The 17,698-nt window shown below is 43.3% G+C and overlaps 1 protein-coding gene across 11 annotated transcripts in view; it reads right to left on the bottom strand.

The window, feature by feature from the left end:
* LOC138287369 (uncharacterized) overlaps positions 1 to 17,698 on the bottom strand; it is a 124,085-nt gene that overhangs the window by 12,684 nt on the left and 93,703 nt on the right. For 2 of the 11 annotated variants that reach the window (XM_069227749.1, XM_069227754.1), the window contains one exon: positions 5,604 to 5,642. The exons of 7 other annotated variants lie outside the window; for them this stretch is intronic. The gene's annotated coding sequence lies outside the window, so the exon portion shown is untranslated. The remainder of the gene's footprint in view (positions 1 to 5,603; positions 5,643 to 17,698) is intronic. 2 more of the 11 variants (XM_069227751.1, XM_069227756.1) reach the window with 1 other exon arrangement.

The following is a 17,698-nucleotide window of genomic DNA, read 5'->3' as shown; positions in this document are numbered from 1 at the left end:
GGCCAGCACCAAATGCACAATAAAGAGTGGAGAGAACAAGGCCGGAACAGATCTGGGCAGGGCCTCTGCAATATTTTACAACCCTGCTGAACTCTGTCGAGGCAGGGTGTCTACGGGAGCCAGAATAGGCACTGTGAGTCGTCTGCGGCAAAACGCGTATCTTCCAGACGAATTGCAGTGTATGGGAGTCAGCAAAGCGCATGCATACGCCGCTCTCGCTCAAGGCAATAAAAAGGAGGACCCCGCGATCGATGATTGTGTCGTCCTAGCTCTAATCCCTCGCCACACGGTAAAGCAAAGGTGGCAAAGCGCCATGATTTGATGGGGGAATGGGGGGGCGAGGGGGGGAAGGGTGTCAAACTGACACGCGGCCTGAAACAAGTACAAGCGCTACAGTAAACGATGACCATAACATGGAAGAAGGAGAATGCACATAACTGGTTGCGGAGCAGCAAAGAAAGAGGAAGTGTTATGTGGGCAAGAGTATTTATAGGGCCCATCTCTATGGTTATCATGTGACTATTTGTTTACTTTTACTATTGGCTGCTGAAATATTAAAGCATAGAAAGAGAAGCATAATCAAAGCCTCCGGTCCTGACATAGAATACAATACACTTCATCACATGCTCTTGCATACACAAAGAAAAAATGCATCCCAACTCTCCAACACACCCAACAGGGTGTAAAGGGAGAGACATCTGTTGAGGTATTTTGGTCCGTTGTTGTGCAGTGCTTTGTGAGCGTGCATGAGGAGTTTGAAGGTGATTCTCTTGTTGACTGGGAGCCAGTGCAGGGGGATGTCCAGGATGAGGCATGCGGAGGTGTTCTGGATGCGTTGCAGCCTCTTCTGGAGTTTCGCCGTGGTTCCTGCGTAGAGGGCATTGCCGTAGTCCAGTTTGCCGCTTACGAGGGCTTGGCTGACTGTTCTTCTGGTTTCAGTGGGTATCCATTTGTAGATCTTTTGGAGCATGCGGATGGTGTTTAAGCAGGAGGAGGAGATGGTGTTGACTTGCTGGGTCATAGATAATGACGAGTCCAAGATGAATCCTAGGTTGCATGCGTGGTCGGTGGGAGTTGGAGCGGCAGGCCACCAGGAGTCATCCCATGCGGAGGGGGTGGAGCCAAAGAGGAGGACTTCCGTCTTGTCGGAATGGAGTTGGAGGCAGCTGCTCTTCATCCATTTGGCGATGGCCTTCATTCCTTCGTGGAGGTTGGTCTTGGCGGACTCCTTGGTGAGGGAGAGGATCAGCAGGGTGTTGTCAGCATATGAGATGATGTTGAGGTTGTGGGATCGGGCGATGTTAGCAAGTGGGGCCATGTAGATGTGGAAGAGGGTCAGGCTGAGGAATGAACCCTGGGGTACGCCGCAAATGATTTTGGTGGCCTCTGAGCGGAATAGGTTCCGCCGGTGAGAAAGGAGGTGACCCAGTCCAGGGCTCTGTTGCGGATTCCTGAATTGCTGAGGCGTGAGCGTAGGGTGTGGTGGCAGACTGTGTCGAACGCGGCCGAGAGGTCCAGGAGGATGAGGGCCACGGATTCGCTGTTGTCCAGTATGAGCAGAGTAGTTGTCTGTTGACAGCCTTCTCAATGACTTTTGCCGGGAAGGGGAGCAGGGAGATAGGCCGGAAGTTCTTGAGGTCCTTTGGGACTGCCTTTTTGAGGAGGGTGTTGATCTCTGCGTGTTTCCAGCTCTCTGGGAAGGTGGCGGACTCGAAGGAGCTGTTGATGATCTTCCGTAGTTGGGGTGCGATGACTGAGCTTGCTTTGTTGAGGATGTGGTGAGGGCAGGGGTCAGACGGAGAGCCGGAGTGGATTGTGTTTATGATTTCAATGGTGTTGTTGTCGTTGATGGGGGTCCAGGAGAGCAGGAGGTTGGTCAGAGGTGAATCTGTGGTGTTGGTGGTTGCCAGGGGGGTCTGAGTGCTGAAGTTGTCATGGATATCTGCAATCTTGCGGTGGAAGTAGAAAGCTAGGGAGTTGCAGAGGTCTTGGGATGGCGGGATATCGTTGTCATTTGGAGCTGGGGTTGGAGAGTTCCTGCACGACGTTGAATAGCTCCTTGTGGCGGTGTGCGTTGTTGATTCGGTCTTTGAAGGCTGTTCTCTTGGCAGCTCGGATGAGTTGGTGGTGTCTGCGGATGGCATTTTTAAAGGCTGTGTGGGTGTCAAGAGTCTGATCTTGGTGCCACTTTCTTTCGAGTCTTCGGTAGGTTTGCTTAGATTCGTGGAGGTCGGCGGTAAACCAGAAGGCCTTTCTGTCGGTGCGTCTGTTGGATGGACTCTTGATTGGAGCGAGAGTATTGGCACAGGTGTCGACCCATTGCCTGAAGTTGAGGACAGCTGCATCACTGTTGGTGGTGTCGATGGGTGGGTTCCGGGACAGGGTCATAGTAAGTTGGTCTTCGGTGACATTGTTCCAACTGTGGTGGGGGATCCGTTGTGGGTTTCTTGAAGGAGAAGTGGATGCAGTGGTGATCTGTCCAGTGGAGTTCAGTGGTGTGGCTGAAGGAGACGTGATTGCTAGCGGACAAAATAGGGTTGAGTGTGTGTCCTGCGGAGTGGGTCAGTGTCGTGACGAGCTGTTTGAGGCCGAGGTTGAAGAGGTTGTCGACCAGGGTGGCGGTGTTGTTGTCGTTGGTGTTCTCGAGGTGGAAGTTTAAGTCCCCGAGGAGTATGTAGTCAGTGGATACGAGCATGCGTGCTGATGATGTCGGTGATGGAGTCGCTGAACTGCTGCCGGAGGGCCTGTAGAAGAGGGTCCCTCGGAAGGTGGTGTTTGGAGTGGTGGTGGGTGCGGTACCTAGTGCAGGGTGCAGTGATCAGGAAATCAGTAATGTCACTTCCTGTGTAGGTGGATGATGGAAAATCCAGTGATGTCACTTGCTGTGCTAATGGGATATCCAGCGATGTCACTTGCTCTGCTGAATGGTAATGGGAAAGAAAAAAGAAAAAAAAAGAAAAAAAGTCGATCTACACCTAGCACCACACCCGCTGGAAGGTGCACAAGCATCAGATAAAACATCTCTTGCGCACAATGATGACAGAGTCTAGTACTTGCAGACTGAAAATTCTTAACACAATAAAACAATTAAACAGCAGTGCAGTTCAGCAATCCAATGCTTAACCAGTCCATATAACAGCAATGGCCAAATGTCAAAATGTGGCCTTGAATGGCTCCACGTTGCTCATCTCACCTGTTCAATCTCCATGCATTCTTAATTTCCAAAGTTCCTCAGTTTGCAGATACCATGTGGGTGCTGCGCACTACTGCCTGAACAACTCCATTGTTTCATCAGCCACCAGGGCTCATTTGGGGTGTCGTACACATGCCACAGTCTCTTCTACCCACCTATTGCTCTCCTCACATGCTGTACAGATCTAGCAGTCTGAATAGAGGCCGCCATGCACCCTTAACTTGTGTCCCAAGAGCACACGCGCTTACAGCTGTTCACTTCAAAATTATACATGTGCCACTTATCAACAGCTGCCAAGCAGTGGAGAAAATCTATGCAAAGTAAAATGCTATCAAAAATGTCCTCAAACTCTCTCCAGAGTCTAGCTTCAGCTCCACAAGAATACCTTATAAAAACTCACAGCCGAAATGTTGTAGTCAGAGGCCAGGTCATCACACAACACCGTAGTCATGTTCTTAATGTTGTGTTAGGTTCTTCTGTCACAGCCACAGCCTAGCAGGTCCTGTTAGGGTTCTCTTCTCCCACAACTGTAACCACCTGCTAGGCTTCATTTATCACACAGATACTTGCATTCCATAGATCACCACACTGGCACAGAATACATACTCAACATTCAACAGCATGTCCACTCAGGCCTTACATACACAGACCCACCATCACATCAGGGAGCTTGATCGGATAGCGAGAGGGTTTGGAGTTCCCTTTATAAATATAGGTATGATAACCAAAGGACTTGAAAGATTGATTCTTTGTTTAACACTCTGGTCGGTAGTGGAGCCCAGAGAAATGGATTATGCCTGTAAAGATCATCAGGTACACCACTGGGCATATAAGTAAGATTAAAGTCACTTGACTCTGCTACTTCCCACATAGACATCCATACTCTTTGATCACTCTCTGGGAGATCAAGAATACAAAGCCATCCTGTCTGGCTGTTACTATACAATTGATTAAACAAATTATTAACATGGGGGTAAACCAGTGCTCTCCCAGGATAATAGCATCCATACTATGCTCATGCTTCTCCTCTCCCCAAATCCTCTAGAAAGTCTTCCAATTTCCAGTCTGCAAGCATCAGCTAACTAATCCCATCCTTCATTCTATCTTTATGTTTTTCTGCTTGTATAGCTTTTCTTTAGCTGGATCTCTTATTGGCTACAACCTCATTACCTCTTGGGAGAGCTTAAAACAATTCCTGTTTAACCTTTCTACAAATTACATTGACTTTAGTATCCAACTTTTTAGTTCTTTAAAAAATAAAAAAAAATAAAGCCTAGACCATTACCGGTTGATTATAGGTATAGGTTGATCTGGGGGAGGGGAGAGAGAGTAAGAGAGAGAGAGCTAGAGAAAGGGAAAATATAGATATAGAGAGAAGAGGGGGAGAGCGAGAGAGAAGAGGGGGAGAGTGGGAGAGAGGAGGGGGGGAGAGAGAGAAAGAGAGAGAAGATTAAATCAACGAGTACCCATCGTAGCCTCGTTCCATCATTTGAGACTGCACTGACCCTTGGGCATAAGAAAATTGCAGATGGGGTTTTTGATCTAACAGGTGGGTGAAAAAACGAAAACTAAAGGGTTTGTGTAGAGATGATGTAGTAGGTAATCTAGAACTATAGGAGAAGAGAGATTCTAGAATGAGAGAGAGGAAGCTGGGAGCTGTGCCAGGGATGCTGCTCATGGCTGTGCTGGAGATGCTGTACATTGGATATGAAATAAAAGAAAGGTGGAACTAAACTTTGTTGAAGATTCATCTTTACATTGGCGACGAAGGTGGGATCACGCCGTGCAGGAGACGGATTGTAATTAAATAGAGCATCTCCACTCCTGGAAACAAATTCAGAGTCTTGACCTATGAATTCAAAAAGAAAGATACGGAACAAGAAGGAAGGAAAAAGAAACTACTGATGGAAACTTCAAACATTCATTTTTTTGAACTGGTGAACTGATGAGCAAGAAAAAATCATTATTTAAAACCTGACGGTTTATCCCTGAAAACCAAATGGTTTTATAGGAGGAAAATATTTAAAGGACCTCGTGAGAAAATTGAAGCGGAGGCTGAGCGGCTCTATAAGGGTAATTAACAAATCTTTTAAACCGGGCGGCCCGCGCGCCTGTATAAGGTTGTGTATATATATTTAAATATTCAACCGAAGCAAGCGCGTGCTCCTGCCAGCGCGTCACTGCCAGCGTATGCACACAGCAGTCGGTATGGCGCTCGCGGCAGTACTCGCGGTCGGCATTTTCATAAACAAACACACCGCGAGCACTGCACGTGTTGCTGTCGCCGTTTCCTTAGCAACGGGCGCACACAGCTTTTGAATACAAGCATACTACGAGCGCAATTAATGCGAGTGGAAAACCTGCACAAATAAAATACGGATAATTAAACAAATAAAAGAAAAGAACTCACGTGCACACCTAATGTCTCTATCTTTCACTTAACCTTCATCTGGAAAAATTGAAATTAAAAAGGGACTTACTAAAAGAAATTGAAGAAAGACTTTACATAGGTTCTATATTGCTTTAAGAAAAGACTAAAAAAAAAAAAAAAAAGTGTATAGATTGAAATTATTAGTATAATTGACTAATATTTACAATATTTATCGATCTAAACAAATTATGGGTGATCAAAATATGTCTTCTCCACCACCCTTTTTGCCAACCCCTGGAGAGCCATCCATTCCATGGAAACAGTGGAAAAAGATGTTTTCTACCTACCTGCTAGCAATTGGAGGTGATCGTTACAGTCCAATCCGAAGACAAGCAATTCTTCTTCATCATTTAGGCATAGAGGGAAGAAGGATCTATGAGGATCTACCTGAGGTTTCCTTAGGTATGGGCGATGGTCAGCCTTCCAATCTATTTGAAATGTCCTTACAAATGCTAGATTTGCAGTTTACACCTAAAACTAACTTAGTCTTGGAACGTTATAAATTCTTTTCAAGGATGCAGAATGCTGATGAAGATGTAGCATCATATGTTGCAACCTTACGTGGTCTTGCATTGTCTTGCCGCTTCGAACAGTTATCTGATTCTTTGATAAGAGACCAGATTGTAAGGTGTGCCTACAACAAAAAGATAAGGGAGAAATTACTAATGAAAGATTCTAATTTGGATGAGGCAATACAAATTGCTAAGACTATGGAGCACACGGCTGTGTGGCTACTGGAAATGGATGGTTCAAATAAAGATGGGAAGCAGAATATTGTTAATGAAGTAAGAGATAAGAACAAATTCCCAGTTGAGGAAGTGAAGAAAAAAGTGACAAGAAATTGGGAGGACCTGAATCGTGGAAGATTTGCTGCAAGGGAAGTGAAATGTTATAGATGTGGAGCACCTGGGCACATTGCATCAAGCAAGATGTGTGCTGCAAAAACCGCTATATGTCGCAATTGTGGGAAAAGAGGGCATTTTGCCAAAGTCTGTAAATTAAAAAACAACGAAGGTGGCAGACGTGCAATTCAGGAAATACAGGACGTATGTGGAAATTTGGAAGAAATAATATTAACAGTGGAAGGAAATTTCATTGATGCAGCGTCTATGGTTATAACTGCTAGTGGAAAACATTTTATACACAATGTTGATCTGGAAAGTACAAGTATTTTGGAGAAACCTCATGCTCAAGTGTTATTGAATGACATACCAGTTAAATTGTTGGTAGATTCTGGGAGTCTGTTTACCCTCATTGCGAGAAAAACTTATGAGGAATTGTGGAATAATGAGGGTGAGGAGGAAATGCTGGAACCCGATATAAAAGCTATGGGATATGCAGGGAAAAGAATAGTGATGATAGGTATGATTTGGATGACGATCGTTTTCAAAGGAAGAGCAGTGAAAGGAAGAATATATATCACGGACTTTGGTACCAATCTATTGGGTTGGCGTCACCAGAAAGATTTGGGGATAGTCCTGAATCCCAATGCCAAAGAGCCTGTGATGTTAATGGAAAAAGGAAAAATTTGTGAAGTTAATGAAAATTCTCGTCATCCTTTGATTCAAAAGCATCCACAAGTTTTTTCTCTGAGATTGGGAGTCTTGAGAGGATTTTCGCATAGAATTGTATTAAAGAAAGGTGCAAAACCGGTTGTTCATAAAGTACGTGGCATACCTAACTTAATGAAAGACCCTTTAAAAAGTGAATTGGATAGATTGTTGCAGGATGGCATCATTGAACCTATTGAGTCTTCAGAATGGCTTGCTCCAATTGTAGTGGCACCCAAGGAAGGGGGGAGGATTCGTCTGTGCATCGACCTTAGAGATTTGAACAAAAATATTTGGGTGGACAGACAACCGTTGCCAAATATTTCTCAGATGTTGTCTGTAAAAGGTAAAGGGTGCATTTTTAGTGTGTTGGATATGTCTTCAGCATATCATCAGATAAACTTACATGAAGACTCTAGGCACTTGACTTCCTTTATCACGCCTCTGGGGGCATTTCGTTATAAGAGGATGCCTTTTGGATTAGCCTCTGCCTCAGCTGTTTTCCAAAGACTGATGGAGGAGATTTTTGGGGATTTGGAAAAAGTGTTATGCTTTCAGGATGACATTTTAATTGTGGGTAATGATGAAAGAGAGCATAACCACTTATTTGAGGAAGTGATGTCCAGATTGGAGAAGAGAGGCTTAACCATTAAGGAAGAGAAGTGCCAAATTGGGAAATCTGAAGTAACTTATCTGGGACACTCTATTAGTGGAAATGGTATTAGACCTAAGAAAAGTATTGTGGCTGCAATTGAGAAAGCACCTGAGCCAACTAATAAGGATGAATTGAGATCTTTTTTGGGTCTTGCAGAGTATTGTGCCAAATTTATAAGGAACTTCACGGAGATAGTAGAACCTTTAAGGAGATTGATGAAGAAAGGAGTAACATATGAGTGGTGTGAGGACTGTAGATGTGCGTTTCAGGATGTGAAAAAATATATTTTGAGTGCTCCTACTCTAGGCGTCTTTGATGTAACAGCAAAGACGTATGTAACCTCGGATGCGAGCAATGTAGGAGTGGGAGCGATCTTAACGCAGGTAAAGGATGGTGATGAGTATGTTGTAGGTTTTGCTTCCAGACGTTTGCAGGGTGCAGAATTATCGTATTCTGTAATAGAGAGGGAGGCCCTGGCTTGTTGCTGGGGAATTAATCATTTCAAGTTTTACTTGTGGGGAGTACCTTTTAAATTAAAGACGGACCATAAGCCCTTGATTTATATTTTTAAAGGGGGGCGAGGTTTAGAGGGGAATGTAACACCGCGAATTTCAAGATGGTTATTATCTATAATGGAATATAATTTTGAAGTGGAGTTTGTAAAAGGTAAGAGGAATGTGGTGGCGGATTGCTTATCAAGAATGCCTGTGGAAGTGGATGAAATCGGAAGTGAGGTAGTGGAGAATTTTGTGGGAACTATCTTGGGTGAACTGGCCTTGGGTGAAAGTGAATGGGCCAATGCTAAGGCGAGCGATTTGGTTATGAATAAAGTGGAAAGTAAAATAATTAATGGGTGGACATATGAGGATGAACATGATGGTGATGTGTCTTCTTACTTTAGGATCAAGGATCAACTGAGTATATTGGAGGGTAGGTTGTATAGGAAGAGTCAAATGGTACCACCAGAGGGGGTAAGAAAGCACATTATTGACATAACACACCAGGGACATTTAGGACGAGGTGTGATGAAAAGGAAAATAAGACAATTGTTCTGGTGGCCAGGGATGGATAAACAAGTGGAAGAGACAGTGAAACATTGTGTGCCTTGTGGTAATAGTGACAAAACTAAGATTTTAAGGCAAGCACCTCTAGCTCCCATGACTTTTCCAAAAAGACCTTGGGAAAAACTAGCTGTTGATTTCATTGGTCCTGTTTTTAAGTTGGGTGCTAGGAGTAAGTTCATTATTGTACTTGTTGACTACCATTCAAAGTGGTTTGTAATCAAAATTGTTGACCAGGTGGATACTACAAGAGTCATAGAATTCTTTGAAGAAGTTTTTTTAGAAGAAGGAATTCCAAAAACTATTGTATCCGACAATGGGGTACAGTTTGTGTCACGTAGAATGGTGGAATATTTACGGAAAATGAGTATTAATCATGAAAGAGTTGCTCTATTTCGGCCACAGGCCAATGGTTTGGTTGAAAGGGTTAACAGACTGATAATGGATAGTATTCAATTATCCTTGGCTAATCATCTCTCTTGGAGAAGTGAATTATGTAAGATGATGTGGACATATCGCACAACTCCACATTCAGTCACTGGGGTGGCACCGTTTGTGTCTCTGAAAGGGAGAATGCCTGGTGTGAAAGAATGCCCGGTGTGGTTAAAGATTAAAAGGAATGTAAGAGTGTCCAGGGAAGCAATGGTAAAGAGAGTAGAGGAGATGCAAAGGAAAAGTATCCAACAATATAACAAAAGAATGTGTGTAAAATATGGCCACATAAATAAAGGAGATTGGGTAGTGACAAGGAGAAGTGGAATAGTTGTGAAGGGGGACAGCAAATACTCCACCCCTCAACGTGTGAAGGAGGTCAAAAGAAATGTAGTAGTTTTAGAAGATGGCTCTTCCTGGAGTATGGGAAGTGTGTGTAAAGTTCATCATTAAGTTGTTAAAATGCAAAGTTCTTAGTTATTTATAGAACTTATATTGTAGCTTGTGTCAATGTTATTGTCTTATTTCTATGTATATAATCTTATTTATGCTTTTCTTTATTTGTTAGGTGTGGTATATTATATAAGGGGGGGGGAAGTGTAGAGATGATGTAGTAGGTAATCTAGAACTATAGGAGAAGAGAGATTCTAGAATGAGAGAGAGGAAGCTGGGAGCTGTGCCAGGGATGCTGCTCATGGCTGTGCTGGAGATGCTGTACATTGGATATGAAATAAAAGAAAGGTGGAACTAAACTTTGTTGAAGATTCATCTTTACAGTTTGGCTCACTCTCTCTCTATCAAATCATGGGAGATTAGAGAAATTGGGATGTGCTCCGATACCGACACTTAATCAATGGTACTTGGAGACGCATTCTCAATATAGGTGCAGCGAGTGGAATTGTCCCTCAACTTACGGAAGAAGGTTCTAGACATGCTGTATGTATAAAGAAAATCCTGCAAAACCTTGCCTAGGTCTCACTTTTAGCAAAGTCCCACTAGGATGTCACTATTTTAGGAGATTTTACCAATTAAGTGCTTATTTGTTTCTCTCTGGGCGATCCCATTTTAGTGTTAAAATCAACCATGCCTACCGAAGATGGTGGAAATGGGACTATCGGAGAAGAGAATCATCACACCGTCAGACATGCCTGTGCTTTACAAATAATAAAATACCAGTGTTAGGATTTAATTTTATACTGGTTTTGGGTTGGAGACTCAGAACAGCGGAAGTTCTTTGATGACGTTGCACCCGGACTGACAGGACTTGCAGCCTTCATTTTCCCTTATGAAATCCAGGCTTTCATAAGGCTACCAGGCAAACTGGGCTAAAGGTCAGGACTATCTGACAGCATTTTATATCATGAGGCCAACCTGCCACCCATACTGAGAAGGAGATGATGACAGACAAGAGTAGCAGAACACAGCAACTGCTCCACATTAATTCTTGACCTTTTGAGACCCCTCCACGACACTGCCAAATCAAAACTGAAGATGGCCAGGCCCTGTCGCACCTTGTGCGAGCCAATCACGCTAAAACTGGATGCTGCAGCACAGTATATTGACATCCTCTTGCAGGTCAGTATGTCCAAACTTGACCAAAGGCTAAGATACCATAAAATCTCAACATACCACTTCAGGTAGCCCCAACCTAATGACTATCACTCTATCTCCCCCAATCCTACTCCGTCACTGATATGCCCTTGACTATTTTCAGCAACCCACTTTGCCGTAAACTATATATAGTGCTAACATCACTCCTCCCTGATGCTCATTTTCAATCAACCTGTGAGAAGGAATGGTATCAATCTGGTGTAAAATCAAATCACGGCTTGCCCATTTGCTCAATGTTGGGGGCTGTGCTGCAGACACAAGGAGATAAAGTAGTGCGATTCTCCATGCGAGTGAAACAGGAGTTGCATGGCATGCAACAACGCATGCACCTTGAGGCTCTTAACCCTCGTTCATGCATATGTTAACAGGGAAGGGGAGTACAATCCACTTAGAAAGAATTGATAGGTCTGTGTGAAAGGCTGAGGGAGCACTTGCTCAAATTTCAAAAGTTCCAAGTTGCTACTTTGAAAAAGCCTACCTTCCAGATGCACAAGACAAGGCCTGCATTTCAGATGTCAAAGGAGCAGAGCCACAGCCTCATTTCCTTTCCACAGTCATAGGGTTCTGAATGCGGCAAGCACATGGATACCAGATATTGTTTTGCAGAAATTACCACTTCTGACATGCTGTCACACCGTCAAGCAGTTTTGTGAGCACTGTCTGTTCTTTTGCTTTTTGAGCAGTCTCAGTCTTTGCATGGCGCAATTCCACAACATTTTCCACTTGGTACAATATACGCATACTGGGCATGGCCACCCAAAGCAATTCTGAATAATGTGAATTTTTAAAACACTGCAAATACATAACATTTTAACGCCAGCTGTTGGAGCAGCAGAGTGCATCCAATGTTAAAAGTATTTAATGGTGAAATACTTTTTACTAATTTGTACTTTTAGATTCAGTGGAATGCAAACAGTTAAATAACCTCTTTACACTGAGAATGTCCACCACACAAAACCGAATGCACTTTCAGATGGGCAGAACACATGTATCAGGTAGGGTTATAATGCTATCAGCATCTTATTTATCATCGTATCAGAGCCATTTCCTTACACAGACTAGCTGTCAAAATACCACCTCTCTAAACTTCACTAATCCTGTATTCATAGTCTAATCCATTACCCTATTCTATTCCCTAACTGTCCCAAACACTTAAAGTCACTAACCAAACTGAGCTGTACCGTCTGTCCTGTTCGCTATGGCACAAAGCAGAAAGGCTCAACTTAGAGGCAATGTGTAATACAGAACCAAAACAGTAATAAAAGTCAAAATGCATAATAAAAATCTCAAACCGAATTGGGGGGGGGGGAAGAGTACAACTTAATAAATAAAATGACAAAAATCCAAAAAGGGAACCAGAGATATGAATGTTTTAAGTTTTAGAAACAGCGCCATGAAGCAGAATGTGCCAATGATAGTCAATGGCCGCAACTGAACACAACCTAGAAGACATTTGATGCCGACCGTTATGGTGCGCGGGTCAGATACACCAACCAGGTTAATTCCGGTCAAAAATTTTACCTCATAACTTTAGCCCTTAACGTCCAAATCCACTACAGAAGTACACTTCTACAGCCCCCTGGGACCTCAGCGGAGAACTTAGACTCACACGCTGGCAGGCAAAAGCCAACATGTTTGTGCAGTCCAGGTCCAGTTCCCACCGGTCAACTGGGCCGTTGCAGGAAAAGGCCTCTTTGTAGCTTGTTGTGTCCCAGTAGCTTTTAACAGGAGGTCAGCCTTACGACCCTTGGAGTTTACTTCCTTGTCCTTTGTACAAGAAGGAGAGAAGATCCAGTGTTCTAATCTCTTCTCAGGTCTCAGACAGCAGGTTCAGTCTTCTAATCTTCCACAGGTCCAAGTGTGTTATGAATTGGAAGCCTGTAGATACCACATTTATGCCTGACAGGAGCTAGTGAGTGGGAATGGCCTTCGGGGAAGCCCTAACCAATGGAGTAATAGTTCTTGGGGTTAACCCTACCCATTTGGGCATTTTCATTATGATCAAAGTTTTCGGCCACAATAAACATGGGCACTGGGTGTGGGGAGGGGGAGTGTACTATGTTAATTCTAGTGTCCTCCCACACAACACTAAAATCCAGTTTTAGGCAGCCCCTGTATACCCAACAAACTCACAGACTGAAGTCTGGTAGTGCAAGTGCTAAGCTTTCCGCAACCAGACAAGGGATTCACACAAATTGTTTTGGCATTATGTTTCTCTCCTTTGAAGTGTCCCTTAAGTGTCATGAGAAATCCCAGCAGACCTGTCAAGCAGGTTTTGACACTACAGCAGGATCTATCAAGATACCCACTGTGATAGAGCCTGGTCTGGCTTTGTGGGATTGGGAAGTTGGTGCAGGCCTGGATGTTAGCTACATCTGCTCATGACAAGTCTCTTTGTAACCAATCAAGTCCTATGGCCAAGCCCACAGAACATCCTGTCAAGGGTGCAGCACCCCACCACACTCCAGGCCTTTTGTCCCAGCCCTGGAAGCATGTTCACACCTCATCTGCATCCACTGAAATGCTAATTACAGGCTGGCAGAAGGGAAGGAGAAAATGCAGATTTCATTTCCAGGAACTTCAGGTAGGGCAAAAGTGACTTTTTAAAAGTCATATTTCCAAAATATGCATTACACATGAACAGAACCTATTTGGGACTTCGGGACTTGACAGCCCACAATTCAACGCCCTGAGGGTAAGTGCCCTTCCAGCAGCGCTACTTACCATGTTCTTGTTGCCTGTCTGTTCCCCTCAGAGCCTGGGGAAGAGTTGGCTAAGCCTCATCTCTTAGTTTTGCTCTTTTGCAGCACCTTTATGATGAAGAAGACTGTGTCTGCATTCTGGTGGTAAGTCAAGCTCTGCACTCTCCTCCATTGCAAACTTTCTGACGAGCGCTATGGGAGTTTTGAACACCGAGATACACTCGATGGAAGAAAGTCAGGGCACAGTGAGACATTCTGTTGGAGGCGCCTACAGCTGTTTTATTTTAGCACCCCCATTGATTCATAGGTAATAAAACTGTCAAGGCCCAGTCAATTTTGACTCTACCCTGGAGGCACTGGTTCCAAGTTTATCCCCCCCAAAAAAAAGAATGTGCCCCAAAAACAAAACTAAGCTTGTTGAATCCTTGACAATTTTCTCTAAACATCAAGGCGCTAAGGGATCTAGTGCTGGTCATACGCATGTAATACTTTTGCCCACGCTCTGAACTATGCTCCTACTCAGCGTCCGCTGGTATGAGCAGCCTGGATTGCTTGGTTAAGAGTTTCTTTGCAAAACTAAATGACACTGCAGCATCACTGGCCAAGCTTAAAGAGGTTAGAGGCGGAAAGAAAGGTTCATCAAAGGAGGTTGGTTGGGGACAATGTTGAAGAATTAGGATTTGTGCGGTCAGGTACAATATTCCTAGGTCGACCCAAAGACTACCCCACCTAAAAGGAGTGCTTGTCCCAGTAGTTCTCTAAGGGCTGACTCAGCAGGAACAAAGGTTCAAGTGGAGTCCAACCTTTCTTTCCCAGACTTACTAGTTTAATCTTTTAATCTGCCCATAGAGAGGAACATGTTACAACTTCCTCCAGAAGCAACCACTTATTTTATAATGTTGAATAATGTCCCCGTTTTGAAATCCAAATAGAAGAGGAATTGGTCTGAGCAACACAAATAAGGATTACACAGGGCTCAGAGACAGTATCATGGTCATAAGAGTTTCTTTGGTGAGCACAGATTGTAAAGTTACTCTGGGGGACTGTGCCTTGATTATATTACCCTGCGAGACTGTGCCTTGATTAATTTTAGAGACACTACCATTGTTGCTACTTCACTTTGTAGACTTTCACCTTCATGGAACACTGGTCACATAAAGGCCCTACATTTGGGCTACGTGTACAGGTCATTGAGCAATAGGTGTTGTCTCAACAATTTGTCCTTGCACACTAATTTGCTGGCCCGCCATACCCTCTTTAATATCCTAGTTCAAACTCAATTGCCTCTTTAGAGGCACTGTAAAATAGACTAGTGAGCCTCACCATCATATAACAATGGGAATATGCCAGGGTAGGGTGGTAACTGCAATAATGTAGATGGGATACCTATTGCATGCTCACTGCCTGCTAAGCTATTTCTAGCAAGTGTCTTCAGTCACAGAACAGTTGTAAGACTATTTCTTTGAAAGTGGCGGTTATCAACTTCAGGCTGACTAATACAGATTGTCTGGCTAACTTTTATCAAGCAATTTATTTGCATTTGTTTGCAGGAGACATGAGCTCTTGATCCGTTTTTATTAACTGTTTTATCACTCTTAGTACACCAGCTATGACCTTAAAGTCGGGTAAAGCCAAAGTTGGCTTGGCTTTTCTTATTACAGTTACAATGGCTGGACTGGTTTCCTGTCATATACTTGACTCTCCGCATTAAAAGATGATCTGTTTAAAACGTACTGGCCCTGACAAGATTCTGGTGGTTAACTTTCATAACAGCAATTTTAATCACAAGAACTACAATACTATGCAACTTCTGGGACAGGTCTCAGTCAACACAATCACAAACTTCAGGCACAACGGGCCCCTATCATGGATGGGTGATTTTAATGCTTGGTTTTGTTAGTTTACATCATTTTATGTATGTGGGTTTGTTAGCATATTTGTGTCTAAAAAAACTAATTTTCAACAGTATGGTAGGAGACCTAAATGGCATTTTAATTAAGTACTGCCTCTTTTTTTAGATGTATGTAAACTTCCCGTTGCACAAGAACTATTTTTTACATTGATTTTATTCTAATTTTAGAGAATTTGGGTTTGTCAATACAACACTTTTCGGTGGTTCCACAGTGTGCAAGTGACCTTAACCCCCTTGTTCAGTCACTTAGCTCTAGACAATTCCTCCAAAGTAGGCCACGAGATGGTAGGGGGCAGGATGAAGAATAAGGGGGTTTTAGTGAAATAGTCTAACTTTGACGCCCACAAAATTACGAGTGACTATCAGGACTGCCCGCCCGGAGATCTGGTGATGCCTAACCAGCCAAGCCCTATCATAATTCTAAATGCTTTTGAACTAATTCGCCATACCACCAATACGCTAATAACGGGCCCTGTAGATCCTCGCAAAGTCACCCTTACAGATGGTTTGATACTGCCTCGTTTTGCTCACAGCAAACGCAAGTCTGCACTCAAGAATAAGCCTTGTACACCTTTAAATCGTACAGCAATACAGACAAGACTATAAAAAGGTGCTGGAAGTGAGAAAACTTGCTACCGGGAAAGAAGTCTGGGCCTCCTCTCTTCTTGCGAGTGAGCTTTGTAATCGCACTGCATTTTGGAGGGTAGTAAATGCCCAATATTCTACAGACAGTGTATTGCATCGTTTACCCACTTATCTCAGAGGACAGCGGAAAGACATTGTTTGCCATTTATAATCACATTTACTCTTGACCGACGCTCCAGCCAAACCTTTAGATATCCCCATGGTCAGGCTTGATGCCTCAATTCATTGCGATGTAGAGTAATTAAAACATGCTATTGTGAGAAGCAGGACAAGTGTCAGTTGATATTTTTAAAACCAAAGTTTATTTGTGCGCTTCTATTGTTGTTAATGCTCTCAGGGTTACTGCAACACATCAACCCTGAAAATCGTGGTCCAAATCAATAATTGCCACAATTTAGAAGAAAGGGAACAAAACAAACCCTACCAGTTAGAGACATATTTCCTTGTTTGATTCTAGTGTGAAGGTTACAAAATTGTAAAACTGGGCCCCAGAAAACACCATCTTATCTGAGGTCCAATTTGGCTTCTATTTAAGGCTTGGTCCATTGAGCAGTGTCTAAATGTGTACCTAGTGGCTTCTACATATACAGTAGCCAAAGATGGTTTATTGCACTTGTAATTTATGGACTTCACAAGTGTGCTTGACTATGTGAACAGTTTCAAACTCTAGCAAAAAAAGATGGACATGGCGACTGATCCCCCAATTATGTATGTTTTAGTGCGGTTACACACTGACAAGACTGCTTATGTCTGCTAAGGAACAGGGAGTGAATGCACCAATTTGTTTACGATTAGCAGTGGAGCACAGCAGGGATGTGTCCTGGCTTCCTTTTTGTTTTCCTTGTACATCAATGAATTGGACGGATTCCCAAGATTAAGGGCCCAGTACCTGTCCCAGAAAGGCTCACAACCGCTGCCTGAACTCCTTTATGCTGATTATGAAGTCTTGATGGTATGTACAGCCAAAGGACTTCACAGCTTATTTTATGGAAAATCTAGAAATACCGACTAATGCTCAGAGTTCACCATTTAAATATCTTTCAATATGTGGGGGTTTTACTTGAATCAGCTCTCAAATAGGGCCACTCTCATAGGGGTACAGCCTGATAGTTTGAAAGAACAATTTTAGATCATCAAACAAGCTGCACTGTATACCATTCAGCGAGATGATTGAAATGTATACAAATAATTGCATGTCTATTGCTAGTTATGGGGCTGGAGTTACAAATGCTAAGTGCCCAAAATCTTCACCTACTTTAATCCTTCACCCTCCGCTTGGTGCTACTCACTTGGAAATTCAAAAATCTGATTCAGCTTCAATGCTCTTACCCTGCAGTTAGCCATCTTACGTCAACACAAAACATCACTTAATCGTGTGATCATCTTGAACTTCCCATCACTGGACCATGGTGATCATATACTTTAGTTGAAATATGTCAAAAGTGATAGATAGAAATACCAGGTTACTTCTCTTCACCAGACTTAGGCAAACTTTATTCCAAGGGA

The sequence above is a fragment of the Pleurodeles waltl genome, chromosome 4_1 (genome assembly GCF_031143425.1).
Source record: "Pleurodeles waltl isolate 20211129_DDA chromosome 4_1, aPleWal1.hap1.20221129, whole genome shotgun sequence".
Classification (NCBI taxonomy): Eukaryota; Metazoa; Chordata; class Amphibia; order Caudata; family Salamandridae; genus Pleurodeles; species Pleurodeles waltl.
The sequence above is the reverse complement of the archived record's forward strand: the minus strand, read 5'-3'. Positions and strand labels throughout refer to the sequence as shown.